Source organism: Lepisosteus platostomus, unplaced genomic scaffold (assembly GCF_059453375.1).
Source record: "Lepisosteus platostomus isolate fLepPlt1 unplaced genomic scaffold, fLepPlt1.hap1 Scaffold_143_H1, whole genome shotgun sequence".
NCBI classification, from domain to species: Eukaryota; Metazoa; Chordata; class Actinopteri; order Semionotiformes; family Lepisosteidae; genus Lepisosteus; species Lepisosteus platostomus.
The window spans coordinates 79,813-89,459 of record NW_028291524.1 but is presented as its reverse complement, the minus strand read 5'-3'; the positions used below and the strand labels follow the sequence as shown (position 1 = coordinate 89,459).

At 62.6% G+C, this 9,647-nt stretch overlaps 10 non-coding genes across 10 annotated transcripts; all 10 read left to right on the top strand.

The window, feature by feature from the left end:
• The first annotated feature begins 7 nt into the window (after nucleotides 1–7).
• Nucleotides 8–198, top strand: LOC148636910 (U2 spliceosomal RNA). Its single transcript, XR_015931853.1, has one exon. It is a non-coding gene; the product is annotated as a U2 spliceosomal RNA (small nuclear RNA).
• An 811-nt stretch (nucleotides 199–1,009) lies between these two features.
• On the top strand, nucleotides 1,010–1,200 carry LOC148636909 (U2 spliceosomal RNA). Its single transcript, XR_015931852.1, has one exon. It is a non-coding gene; the product is annotated as a U2 spliceosomal RNA (small nuclear RNA).
• An 810-nt stretch (nucleotides 1,201–2,010) lies between these two features.
• On the top strand, nucleotides 2,011–2,200 carry LOC148636908 (U2 spliceosomal RNA). Its single transcript, XR_015931856.1, has one exon. It is a non-coding gene; the product is annotated as a U2 spliceosomal RNA (small nuclear RNA).
• Nucleotides 2,201–3,009: 809 nt separating this feature from the next.
• Nucleotides 3,010–3,200, top strand: LOC148636907 (U2 spliceosomal RNA). Its single transcript, XR_015931851.1, has one exon. It is a non-coding gene; the product is annotated as a U2 spliceosomal RNA (small nuclear RNA).
• Nucleotides 3,201–4,011: 811 nt separating this feature from the next.
• On the top strand, nucleotides 4,012–4,202 carry LOC148636906 (U2 spliceosomal RNA). Its single transcript, XR_015931849.1, has one exon. It is a non-coding gene; the product is annotated as a U2 spliceosomal RNA (small nuclear RNA).
• An 811-nt stretch (nucleotides 4,203–5,013) lies between these two features.
• LOC148636905 (U2 spliceosomal RNA) lies at nucleotides 5,014–5,204 on the top strand. Its single transcript, XR_015931848.1, has one exon. It is a non-coding gene; the product is annotated as a U2 spliceosomal RNA (small nuclear RNA).
• An 811-nt stretch (nucleotides 5,205–6,015) lies between these two features.
• On the top strand, nucleotides 6,016–6,206 carry LOC148636904 (U2 spliceosomal RNA). Its single transcript, XR_015931847.1, has one exon. It is a non-coding gene; the product is annotated as a U2 spliceosomal RNA (small nuclear RNA).
• Nucleotides 6,207–7,017: 811 nt separating this feature from the next.
• On the top strand, nucleotides 7,018–7,208 carry LOC148636903 (U2 spliceosomal RNA). Its single transcript, XR_015931846.1, has one exon. It is a non-coding gene; the product is annotated as a U2 spliceosomal RNA (small nuclear RNA).
• Nucleotides 7,209–8,019: 811 nt separating this feature from the next.
• On the top strand, nucleotides 8,020–8,210 carry LOC148636902 (U2 spliceosomal RNA). Its single transcript, XR_015931845.1, has one exon. It is a non-coding gene; the product is annotated as a U2 spliceosomal RNA (small nuclear RNA).
• Nucleotides 8,211–9,021: 811 nt separating this feature from the next.
• LOC148636901 (U2 spliceosomal RNA) lies at nucleotides 9,022–9,212 on the top strand. Its single transcript, XR_015931844.1, has one exon. It is a non-coding gene; the product is annotated as a U2 spliceosomal RNA (small nuclear RNA).
• The last annotated feature ends 435 nt before the right edge of the window (nucleotides 9,213–9,647 follow it).

Below are 9,647 nucleotides of genomic sequence, written 5' to 3'. Positions count from 1 at the left end.
TGTGGGCATCGCTTCTCGGCCTTTTGGCTAAGATCAAGTGTAGTATCTGTTCTTATCAGTTTAATATCTGATACGTCCCCCATCGGGGGACCACATATTAAACGGATTTTTGGAACAGGGAGCTGGATCAGGAGCTTGCTCCGTCCTCTCCACGCATCGGCCCGGTATTGCAGCGCCTCCGGGAGCGGTGCACCACCTTCTCTCAGCGGTGAAAAGACAGACGTAGGTAGGTAGCGAGCGAGCAAGCGAAGTGGACTGGAGCTCCTTCTTCTCGGGTCTCGTCCCTCGTCCCCCATCTGTGTGTCTCTGTGTTCTGTCTCTCTCTCGCCCTCTCGGTTCCCGTGCTCCCTCTGTGCGCTTTCCCGCGTCTCGACTCTCTGGGCAAGCAGGCCGGCCCCCTTTTCGGCTCCCGTGCGTTTTCCCTCCAAAAAACTTAGGTTTTTCAGCCTTTTCCCAGGGAGGCAGGCGTGGCTTGCTTGCTTGCTTGCTTGCTTGCTTGCTTGCGTGTGTGTCCGTCCCCGTCCCTGCAGGCGGGCCCCTTTCGACAGCTGGGCGTTTTCCCTCCAAAAAACTTAGTATATCCACCTTTTCTTTCTTTTGTTTCGGCAGGCAGGCGTGTGTGCGCGCGCGTCCCCGTCCCTCCCTCCCTCCCGAGAGAGAGCTGCCCCTTGCCTCTGCCCGCAGGTGCTGGCGCTCGGCTTTCGCTTGCAGCCGGTTGGGCGCAGCTGCTGCCGGTGGGAGGGGCCTAAGCTAAGGAGGCCGGGCGGCTGGCGCCCCCTGCGGCTGCGGTCGTTGTCGGGCCGTTGACAGAAGATCAAAGAGCAGGGCCCCCGCCCGGGACTGGCAGGAAGGCAGGCGGGCAGGCAAGAGAGTGGGGGAGCAGAGTCCCGCGGCAGGCCTCTGGCTGCAGGGAGGCCGGCAGCTGCGCGGGTCCCGGGCTCCAGAGGAGTCGGCCTGCGCCACTGTGCGCCAGCGGAACGCCCGCGCGTCGGTCCGCGCCTTTGTGGGCATCGCTTCTCGGCCTTTTGGCTAAGATCAAGTGTAGTATCTGTTCTTATCAGTTTAATATCTGATACGTCCCCCATCGGGGGACCACATATTAAACGGATTTTTGGAACAGGGAGCTGGATCAGGAGCTTGCTCCGTCCTCTCCACGCATCGGCCCGGTATTGCAGCGCCTCCGGGAGCGGTGCACCACCTTCTCTCAGCGGTGAAAAGACAGACGTAGGTAGGTAGCGAGCGAGCAAGCGAAGTGGACTGGAGCTCCTTCTTCTCGGGTCTCGTCCCTCGTCCCCCATCTGTGTGTCTCTGTGTTCTGTCTCTCTCTCGCCCTCTCGGTTCCCGTGCTCCCTCTGTGCGCTTTCCCGCGTCTCGACTCTCTGGGCAAGCAGGCCGGCCCCCTTTTCGGCTCCCGTGCGTTTTCCCTCCAAAAAACTTAGGTTTTTCAGCCTTTTCCCAGGGAGGCAGGCGTGGCTTGCTTGCTTGCTTGCTTGCTTGCTTGCTTGCGTGTGTGTCCGTCCCCGTCCCTGCAGGCGGGCCCCTTTCGACAGCTGGGCGTTTTCCCTCCAAAAACTTAGTATATCCACCTTTTCTTTCTTTTGTTTCGGCAGGCAGGCGTGTGTGCGCGCGCGTCCCCGTCCCTCCCTCCCTCCCGAGAGAGAGCTGCCCCTTGCCTCTGCCCGCAGGTGCTGGCGCTCGGCTTTCGCTTGCAGCCGGTTGGGCGCAGCTGCTGCCGGTGGGAGGGGCCTAAGCTAAGGAGGCCGGGCGGCTGGCGCCCCCTGCGGCTGCGGTCGTTGTCGGGCCGTTGACAGAAGATCAAAGAGCAGGGGCCCCGCCCGGGACTGGCAGGAAGGCAGGCGGGCAGGCAAGAGAGTGGGGGAGCAGAGTCCCGCGGCAGGCCTCTGGCTGCAGGGAGGCCGGCAGCTGCGCGGGTCCCGGGCTCCAGAGGAGTCGGCCTGCGCCACTGTGCGCCAGCGGAACGCCCGCGCGTCGGTCCGCGCCTTTGTGGGCATCGCTTCTCGGCCTTTTGGCTAAGATCAAGTGTAGTATCTGTTCTTATCAGTTTAATATCTGATACGTCCCCATCGGGGGACCACATATTAAACGGATTTTTGGAACAGGGAGCTGGATCAGGAGCTTGCTCCGTCCTCTCCACGCATCGGCCCGGTATTGCAGCGCCTCCGGGAGCGGTGCACCACCTTCTCTCAGCGGTGAAAAGACAGACGTAGGTAGGTAGCGAGCGAGCAAGCGAAGTGGACTGGAGCTCCTTCTTCTCGGGTCTCGTCCCTCGTCCCCCATCTGTGTGTCTCTGTGTTCTGTCTCTCTCTCGCCCTCTCGGTTCCCGTGCTCCCTCTGTGCGCTTTCCCGCGTCTCGACTCTCTGGGCAAGCAGGCCGGCCCCCTTTTCGGCTCCCGTGCGTTTTCCCTCCAAAAAACTTAGGTTTTTCAGCCTTTTCCCAGGGAGGCAGGCGTGGCTTGCTTGCTTGCTTGCTTGCTTGCTTGCTTGCGTGTGTGTCCGTCCCCGTCCCTGCAGGCGGGCCCCTTTCGACAGCTGGGCGTTTTCCCTCCAAAAAACTTAGTATATCCACCTTTTCTTTCTTTTGTTTCGGCAGGCAGGCGTGTGTGCGCGCGCGTCCCCGTCCCTCCCTCCCTCCCGAGAGAGAGCTGCCCCTTGCCTCTGCCCGCAGGTGCTGGCGCTCGGCTTTCGCTTGCAGCCGGTTGGGCGCAGCTGCTGCCGGTGGGAGGGGCCTAAGCTAAGGAGGCCGGGCGGCTGGCGCCCCCTGCGGCTGCGGTCGTTGTCGGGCCGTTGACAGAAGATCAAAGAGCAGGGCCCCCGCCCGGGACTGGCAGGAAGGCAGGCGGGCAGGCAAGAGAGTGGGGGAGCAGAGTCCCGCGGCAGGCCTCTGGCTGCAGGGAGGCCGGCAGCTGCGCGGGTCCCGGGCTCCAGAGGAGTCGGCCTGCGCCACTGTGCGCCAGCGGAACGCCCGCGTCGGTCCGCGCCTTTGTGGGCATCGCTTCTCGGCCTTTTGGCTAAGATCAAGTGTAGTATCTGTTCTTATCAGTTTAATATCTGATACGTCCCCCATCGGGGGACCACATATTAAACGGATTTTTGGAACAGGGAGCTGGATCAGGAGCTTGCTCCGTCCTCTCCACGCATCGGCCCGGTATTGCAGCGCCTCCGGGAGCGGTGCACCACCTTCTCTCAGCGGTGAAAAGACAGACGTAGGTAGGTAGCGAGCGAGCAAGCGAAGTGGACTGGAGCTCCTTCTTCTCGGGTCTCGTCCCTCGTCCCCCATCTGTGTGTCTCTGTGTTCTGTCTCTCTCTCGCCCTCTCGGTTCCCGTGCTCCCTCTGTGCGCTTTCCCGCGTCTCGACTCTCTGGGCAAGCAGGCCGGCCCCCTTTTCGGCTCCCGTGCGTTTTCCCTCCAAAAAACTTAGGTTTTTCAGCCTTTTCCCAGGGAGGCAGGCGTGGCTTGCTTGCTTGCTTGCTTGCTTGCTTGCTTGCGTGTGTGTCCGTCCCCGTCCCTGCAGGCGGGCCCCTTTCGACAGCTGGGCGTTTTCCCTCCAAAAAACTTAGTATATCCACCTTTTCTTTCTTTTGTTTCGGCAGGCAGGCGTGTGTGCGCGCGCGTCCCCGTCCCTCCCTCCCTCCCGAGAGAGAGCTGCCCCTTGCCTCTGCCCGCAGGTGCTGGCGCTCGGCTTTCGCTTGCAGCCGGTTGGGCGCAGCTGCTGCCGGTGGGAGGGGCCTAAGCTAAGGAGGCCGGGCGGCTGGCGCCCCCTGCGGCTGCGGTCGTTGTCGGGCCGTTGACAGAAGATCAAAGAGCAGGGCCCCCGCCCGGGACTGGCAGGAAGGCAGGCGGGCAGGCAAGAGAGTGGGGGAGCAGAGTCCCGCGGCAGGCCTCTGGCTGCAGGGAGGCCGGCAGCTGCGCGGGTCCCGGGCTCCAGAGGAGTCGGCCTGCGCCACTGTGCGCCAGCGGAACGCCCGCGCGTCGGTCCGCGCCTTTGTGGGCATCGCTTCTCGGCCTTTTGGCTAAGATCAAGTGTAGTATCTGTTCTTATCAGTTTAATATCTGATACGTCCCCCATCGGGGGACCACATATTAAACGGATTTTTGGAACAGGGAGCTGGATCAGGAGCTTGCTCCGTCCTCTCCACGCATCGGCCCGGTATTGCAGCGCCTCCGGGAGCGGTGCACCACCTTCTCTCAGCGGTGAAAAGACAGACGTAGGTAGGTAGCGAGCGAGCAAGCGAAGTGGACTGGAGCTCCTTCTTCTCGGGTCTCGTCCCTCGTCCCCCATCTGTGTGTCTCTGTGTTCTGTCTCTCTCTCGCCCTCTCGGTTCCCGTGCTCCCTCTGTGCGCTTTCCCGCGTCTCGACTCTCTGGGCAAGCAGGCCGGCCCCCTTTTCGGCTCCCGTGCGTTTTCCCTCCAAAAAACTTAGGTTTTTCAGCCTTTTCCCAGGGAGGCAGGCGTGGCTTGCTTGCTTGCTTGCTTGCTTGCTTGCTTGCGTGTGTGTCCGTCCCCGTCCCTGCAGGCGGGCCCCTTTCGACAGCTGGGCGTTTTCCCTCCAAAAAACTTAGTATATCCACCTTTTCTTTCTTTTGTTTCGGCAGGCAGGCGTGTGTGCGCGCGCGTCCCCGTCCCTCCCTCCCTCCCGAGAGAGAGCTGCCCCTTGCCTCTGCCCGCAGGTGCTGGCGCTCGGCTTTCGCTTGCAGCCGGTTGGGCGCAGCTGCTGCCGGTGGGAGGGGCCTAAGCTAAGGAGGCCGGGCGGCTGGCGCCCCCTGCGGCTGCGGTCGTTGTCGGGCCGTTGACAGAAGATCAAAGAGCAGGGCCCCCGCCCGGGACTGGCAGGAAGGCAGGCGGGCAGGCAAGAGAGTGGGGGAGCAGAGTCCCGCGGCAGGCCTCTGGCTGCAGGGAGGCCGGCAGCTGCGCGGGTCCCGGGCTCCAGAGGAGTCGGCCTGCGCCACTGTGCGCCAGCGGAACGCCCGCGCGTCGGTCCGCGCCTTTGTGGGCATCGCTTCTCGGCCTTTTGGCTAAGATCAAGTGTAGTATCTGTTCTTATCAGTTTAATATCTGATACGTCCCCCATCGGGGGACCACATATTAAACGGATTTTTGGAACAGGGAGCTGGATCAGGAGCTTGCTCCGTCCTCTCCACGCATCGGCCCGGTATTGCAGCGCCTCCGGGAGCGGTGCACCACCTTCTCTCAGCGGTGAAAAGACAGACGTAGGTAGGTAGCGAGCGAGCAAGCGAAGTGGACTGGAGCTCCTTCTTCTCGGGTCTCGTCCCTCGTCCCCCATCTGTGTGTCTCTGTGTTCTGTCTCTCTCTCGCCCTCTCGGTTCCCGTGCTCCCTCTGTGCGCTTTCCCGCGTCTCGACTCTCTGGGCAAGCAGGCCGGCCCCCTTTTCGGCTCCCGTGCGTTTTCCCTCCAAAAAACTTAGGTTTTTCAGCCTTTTCCCAGGGAGGCAGGCGTGGCTTGCTTGCTTGCTTGCTTGCTTGCTTGCTTGCGTGTGTGTCCGTCCCCGTCCCTGCAGGCGGGCCCCTTTCGACAGCTGGGCGTTTTCCCTCCAAAAAACTTAGTATATCCACCTTTTCTTTCTTTTGTTTCGGCAGGCAGGCGTGTGTGCGCGCGCGTCCCCGTCCCTCCCTCCCTCCCGAGAGAGAGCTGCCCCTTGCCTCTGCCCGCAGGTGCTGGCGCTCGGCTTTCGCTTGCAGCCGGTTGGGCGCAGCTGCTGCCGGTGGGAGGGGCCTAAGCTAAGGAGGCCGGGCGGCTGGCGCCCCCTGCGGCTGCGGTCGTTGTCGGGCCGTTGACAGAAGATCAAAGAGCAGGGCCCCCGCCCGGGACTGGCAGGAAGGCAGGCGGGCAGGCAAGAGAGTGGGGGAGCAGAGTCCCGCGGCAGGCCTCTGGCTGCAGGGAGGCCGGCAGCTGCGCGGGTCCCGGGCTCCAGAGGAGTCGGCCTGCGCCACTGTGCGCCAGCGGAACGCCCGCGCGTCGGTCCGCGCCTTTGTGGGCATCGCTTCTCGGCCTTTTGGCTAAGATCAAGTGTAGTATCTGTTCTTATCAGTTTAATATCTGATACGTCCCCCATCGGGGGACCACATATTAAACGGATTTTTGGAACAGGGAGCTGGATCAGGAGCTTGCTCCGTCCTCTCCACGCATCGGCCCGGTATTGCAGCGCCTCCGGGAGCGGTGCACCACCTTCTCTCAGCGGTGAAAAGACAGACGTAGGTAGGTAGCGAGCGAGCAAGCGAAGTGGACTGGAGCTCCTTCTTCTCGGGTCTCGTCCCTCGTCCCCCATCTGTGTGTCTCTGTGTTCTGTCTCTCTCTCGCCCTCTCGGTTCCCGTGCTCCCTCTGTGCGCTTTCCCGCGTCTCGACTCTCTGGGCAAGCAGGCCGGCCCCCTTTTCGGCTCCCGTGCGTTTTCCCTCCAAAAAACTTAGGTTTTTCAGCCTTTTCCCAGGGAGGCAGGCGTGGCTTGCTTGCTTGCTTGCTTGCTTGCTTGCTTGCGTGTGTGTCCGTCCCCGTCCCTGCAGGCGGGCCCCTTTCGACAGCTGGGCGTTTTCCCTCCAAAAAACTTAGTATATCCACCTTTTCTTTCTTTTGTTTCGGCAGGCAGGCGTGTGTGCGCGCGCGTCCCCGTCCCTCCCTCCCTCCCGAGAGAGAGCTGCCCCTTGCCTCTGCCCGCAGGTGCTGGCGCTCGGCTTTCGCTTGCAGCCGGTTGGGCGCAGCTGCTGCCGGTGGGAGGGGCCTAAGCTAAGGAGGCCGGGCGGCTGGCGCCCCCTGCGGCTGCGGTCGTTGTCGGGCCGTTGACAGAAGATCAAAGAGCAGGGCCCCCGCCCGGGACTGGCAGGAAGGCAGGCGGGCAGGCAAGAGAGTGGGGGAGCAGAGTCCCGCGGCAGGCCTCTGGCTGCAGGGAGGCCGGCAGCTGCGCGGGTCCCGGGCTCCAGAGGAGTCGGCCTGCGCCACTGTGCGCCAGCGGAACGCCCGCGCGTCGGTCCGCGCCTTTGTGGGCATCGCTTCTCGGCCTTTTGGCTAAGATCAAGTGTAGTATCTGTTCTTATCAGTTTAATATCTGATACGTCCCCCATCGGGGGACCACATATTAAACGGATTTTTGGAACAGGGAGCTGGATCAGGAGCTTGCTCCGTCCTCTCCACGCATCGGCCCGGTATTGCAGCGCCTCCGGGAGCGGTGCACCACCTTCTCTCAGCGGTGAAAAGACAGACGTAGGTAGGTAGCGAGCGAGCAAGCGAAGTGGACTGGAGCTCCTTCTTCTCGGGTCTCGTCCCTCGTCCCCCATCTGTGTGTCTCTGTGTTCTGTCTCTCTCTCGCCCTCTCGGTTCCCGTGCTCCCTCTGTGCGCTTTCCCGCGTCTCGACTCTCTGGGCAAGCAGGCCGGCCCCCTTTTCGGCTCCCGTGCGTTTTCCCTCCAAAAAACTTAGGTTTTTCAGCCTTTTCCCAGGGAGGCAGGCGTGGCTTGCTTGCTTGCTTGCTTGCTTGCTTGCTTGCGTGTGTGTCCGTCCCCGTCCCTGCAGGCGGGCCCCTTTCGACAGCTGGGCGTTTTCCCTCCAAAAAACTTAGTATATCCACCTTTTCTTTCTTTTGTTTCGGCAGGCAGGCGTGTGTGCGCGCGCGTCCCCGTCCCTCCCTCCCTCCCGAGAGAGAGCTGCCCCTTGCCTCTGCCCGCAGGTGCTGGCGCTCGGCTTTCGCTTGCAGCCGGTTGGGCGCAGCTGCTGCCGGTGGGAGGGGCCTAAGCTAAGGAGGCCGGGCGGCTGGCGCCCCCTGCGGCTGCGGTCGTTGTCGGGCCGTTGACAGAAGATCAAAGAGCAGGGCCCCCGCCCGGGACTGGCAGGAAGGCAGGCGGGCAGGCAAGAGAGTGGGGGAGCAGAGTCCCGCGGCAGGCCTCTGGCTGCAGGGAGGCCGGCAGCTGCGCGGGTCCCGGGCTCCAGAGGAGTCGGCCTGCGCCACTGTGCGCCAGCGGAACGCCCGCGCGTCGGTCCGCGCCTTTGTGGGCATCGCTTCTCGGCCTTTTGGCTAAGATCAAGTGTAGTATCTGTTCTTATCAGTTTAATATCTGATACGTCCCCCATCGGGGGACCACATATTAAACGGATTTTTGGAACAGGGAGCTGGATCAGGAGCTTGCTCCGTCCTCTCCACGCATCGGCCCGGTATTGCAGCGCCTCCGGGAGCGGTGCACCACCTTCTCTCAGCGGTGAAAAGACAGACGTAGGTAGGTAGCGAGCGAGCAAGCGAAGTGGACTGGAGCTCCTTCTTCTCGGGTCTCGTCCCTCGTCCCCCATCTGTGTGTCTCTGTGTTCTGTCTCTCTCTCGCCCTCTCGGTTCCCGTGCTCCCTCTGTGCGCTTTCCCGCGTCTCGACTCTCTGGGCAAGCAGGCCGGCCCCCTTTTCGGCTCCCGTGCGTTTTCCCTCCAAAAAACTTAGGTTTTTCAGCCTTTTCCCAGGGAGGCAGGCGTGGCTTGCTTGCTTGCTTGCTTGCTTGCTTGCTTGCGTGTGTGTCCGTCCCCGTCCCTGCAGGCGGGCCCCTTTCGACAGCTGGGCGTTTTCCCTCCAAAAAACTTAGTATATCCACCTTTTCTTTCTTTTGTTTCGGCAGGCAGGCGTGTGTGCGCGCGCGTCCCCGTCCCTCCCTCCCTCCCGAGAGAGAGCTGCCCCTTGCCTCTGCCCGCAGGTGCTGGCGCTCGGCTTTCGCTTGCAGCCGGTTGGGCGCAGCTGCTGCCGGTGGGAGGGGCCTAAGCTAAGGAGGCCGGGCGGCTGGCGCCCCCTGCGGCTGCGGTCGTTGTCGGGCCGTTGACAGAAGATCAAAGAGCAGGGCCCCCGCCCGGGACTGGCAGGAAGGCAGGCGGGCAGGCAAGAGAGTGGGGGAGCAGAGTCCCGCGGCAGGCCTCTGGCTGCAGGGAGGCCGGCAGCTGCGCGGGTCCCGGGCTCCAGAGGAGTCGGCCTGCGCCACTGTGCGCCAGCGGAACGCCCGCGCGTCGGTCCGCGCCTTTGTGGGCATCGCTTCTCGGCCTTTTGGCTAAGATCAAGTGTAGTATCTGTTCTTATCAGTTTAATATCTGATACGTCCCCCATCGGGGGACCACATATTAAACGGATTTTTGGAACAGGGAGCTGGATCAGGAGCTTGCTCCGTCCTCTCCACGCATCGGCCCGGTATTGCAGCGCCTCCGGGAGCGGTGCACCACCTTCTCTCAGCGGTGAAAAGACAGACGTAGGTAGGTAGCGAGCGAGCAAGCGAAGTGGACTGGAGCTCCTTCTTCTCGGGTCTCGTCCCTCGTCCCCCATCTGTGTGTCTCTGTGTTCTGTCTCTCTCTCGCCCTCTCGGTTCCCGTGCTCCCTCTGTGCGCTTTCCCGCGTCTCGACTCTCTGGGCAAGCAGGCCGGCCCCCTTTTCGGCTCCCGTGCGTTTTCCCTCCAAAAAACTTAGGTTTTTCAGCCTTTTCCCAGGGAGGCAGGCGTGGCTTGCTTGCTTGCTTGCTTGCTTGCTTGCTTGCGTGTGTGTCCGTCCCCGTCCCTGCAGGCGGGCCCCTTTCGACAGCTGGGCGTTTTCCCTCCAAAAAACTTAGTATATCCACCTTTTCTTTCTTTTGTTTCGGCAGGCAGGCGTGTGTGCGCGCGCGTCC